Here is a 3089-nt window from a genome sequence, read left to right as displayed (position 1 = left end):
AATCAGAATACTTGATGAGGAAACAGCCGTTAAAGATTTATTTTGCTTCATATTTCATTGACCATGGATAAATACTGAAATTATCTTACAAAGCATGGAAACCAAACAGCAATAAGTATGTTCCTTATTCCCCTGCCCAGGAGTCAGCACTTTGGCAGGTTTTCAACCCAAGCTAATCAATTAAAGACAACATTGATTAACTTAAACAGAGGGTGGTATTGATTGCAGGCAGTAACCTATAAATAGACAATTGTTTCATAGTGTACATAGGTCATTGTTAGCTACACCTTTAAACTTCAAGGTACATAATCCTGTTATCTATCACCCAAAAAGCAGAGGAAGGGCATAGAGCTAATATACAGTTACATATATGATGCAAAGTACTCTTACAGAGCTCTCTCATTCAACATATTCTCTTACATAAAATTGTTCACATTTTATTTGAAATTACTATCTATTGCAATTTACATCTCACTTTATAGCTGTACGTATATGAAGCTGCTGAAAATCAAATATGTTCCTGACTTTTCTACTGAGATAAATGATTAATCAATCAGACTTTCTTCCAACATGGTACTTTAGTTCACTTTTAAACGAACTATGTGTAAAATTAATGACTAAGCATGAACAGAGCTAAAAAAATCAGGACAATAAGAATATTTTAAAAAACCCACACTGTACTCCAAAGAGGCTATTAAGACTTTGTATGGAATTATTCTGACTTTCATTTTCATTCATCTCTTTCTCCCTCCCTCCTACATGTTCATATTATTCAAAGAGGGAAGGATAGGATAGGTGAATTCTTACCTAACAGAATTCTGAGGTCACCTGAGTTGTCTTGGTACCTGGGAAAGATGAGTACTGCAAGCCATCATCCTATGTATTTTTATTATCTATAAGTACTCTGTTGCCTTTGTCTTTGAAGACATCACCTTCTTTGTTTCAAGTGAAACGTGAACAGGCAGGTAAAACACACATTTCTAACATAATCTTATCAGCTGAAAAACAAATAACTTATTCCCTTCTAAAGAAAGAGCCAAAGGACTTGCTGTTTGTTTTAAGCAGGATGAAAAATCAATTAAAACATTTTTTCAATGAAATGGTGTTTCTATAGCCTGTAACAAAACAGATATAAATAGAGTAAATTTCTAGTTCATTCACAAATGAACTATAATCTTGAGTATCTTTATGTTGGTTGAGGAGCTAGATCTGCAGACTGTAAGCTGTTTATCAGTGTTTGCCTCTACGGTGTGTAGAGAGCTGTCCCTTCTTCACTTTTTTTCCCCCCTCAGCCGCATTTACTACATCCAGCACTACAAGTGCTGGAAAGCGCCATCATGTCATGTTAAGATGTGTCATAAAGAAGATTTTTTTCTTGGCATTTGTTTTTTTAACAACTATAAAGATTAAAAATTCATGTTTGTGTATCGTACCCTTATAAAGGAATTTCATCTGCCAATATTGTGTTTGCATTCTTCTGTTAAATCATTAAGACTTCACCATCAACAGATGTCAAAATATTTAATGGTTTGAGATTTTTCTAATAGTTGCACTTCCCTTGTGACTTGTCATGTGAAGCATGAGGGAGACAACTCTTACACAAAAATAACAGTAAAAAATTTCAGTTCAACTAAACGTACTGTGCTTCGGAGAACTACTAATGCAAACTATTAGCAAGTAAGTTACTTTATCCATTTAGCACACATAGGTGGAAGTCTATTAGACAGGGAGAATCACGTCTCCTTCCTGAAAGGTGCTGCCTCTTGGGTGGGTGAAAAGAAACAACCAATCAAGATTAGATTTCAAATCTCAAATTTAAAGTTCAATCAGACTTAATCCATTAAATACGTTCTGTGTCCAGCCTATTCAGTGGTCCTTTTTGCCTGTCAGCTGCCACCTGCATTGAAGAAGAAAAAATTTCTAAGCAAGCTATGTAAGCTAATCTACTAAGGAAGGTCATAATTTCCCATCTCATCCCTGCATGTTTGAAACTCTGAAATGAGGTTTTCAGGAGGAAGTTAAGATATTCTTGTCTTAATGTTAATTCTTACACTGCTTGAAAGTGATTTTGTTGTCCATGAGTAGATGACTAGTGCCCATGGGGATGCTCCAGTGCATCTGAGACATCGCGTGGGGTTAATCATGCCTACGGACGATCTGGTCCTTTCAGGAGCAGCAGCTGAAAGCCATGCAGGATATGGAAGGCTGACTCAAATCATGCCAGATATTGAATCAAGCCCTTTTTGCTCATTTAGAACACCTTTGAGCATACTACATTCTATACTTGTGTTATATCAAATGAAATTTATGCCTTATTATATTCATTGAATAAAAATAGATTTATTCCTACATTTATTTTAAATGGAATGTCTATGCCTCTCTTCTCCTACCATTTTTAGCAAAAAACACACAAACATTCATGGGATAATTTCTCTAGATCTTGCTCTCCTGTTACCCATGGATTAGCTTGTATTTTACATAGCATTTAACTGAAATAGGAAAACATGAGGTGTGGAGAAAAAGTTGTGGGTTGACTTTTTTGCTATTTTTAAAGAAGCCCAAACTCACTTTCTAAAAGATCTGATATTTTTCACTAGGTGTGACTCAATACCAGCCCTTTGGCCAAACAAAGACATAGTCTTAGATATGCTGGCCCAGAAATTTGTTAGTATGTCTTAGCATATTCTAGTACTTTCTCTGTTCTTTGAAATGTCTTTGATTTCTATCTGTACATTCAATATTAAAATCTTTTCATAGCTGCCTTCTTTTTTTTGATTTAAGACAAATAATTCAATTTTACTGTGAAGCTTCTGAGTGTAATCATGGGAAGAAAATGCTAAAGAAGCAAAGTCTTTAGCAGGCATTCAACAGAATTTATTTATTAGGAGTGTGTAATTATTTTCAATTGCTAGTGTAAATATGTATATTGAAACAGAAAGCAAAAGCAGGCATCAAGCTGAAGGACAGCATATTTGTGCATGATAGTTCTGAGAAATTGCTTAAGGACTGATTATTCATGAGAAAACACTAATTTTGTAAGTCTACCAAAATTAGCTTGTCCAAAATGAGTCTCTTAAATTGTGGATATT

This window comes from Acanthisitta chloris, unplaced genomic scaffold, assembly GCF_000695815.1.
Source record: "Acanthisitta chloris isolate BGI_N310 unplaced genomic scaffold, ASM69581v1 scaffold22208, whole genome shotgun sequence".
Lineage (NCBI taxonomy): Eukaryota > Metazoa > Chordata > Aves > Passeriformes > Acanthisittidae > Acanthisitta > Acanthisitta chloris.
Note: the sequence above shows the minus strand (reverse complement) of the source record.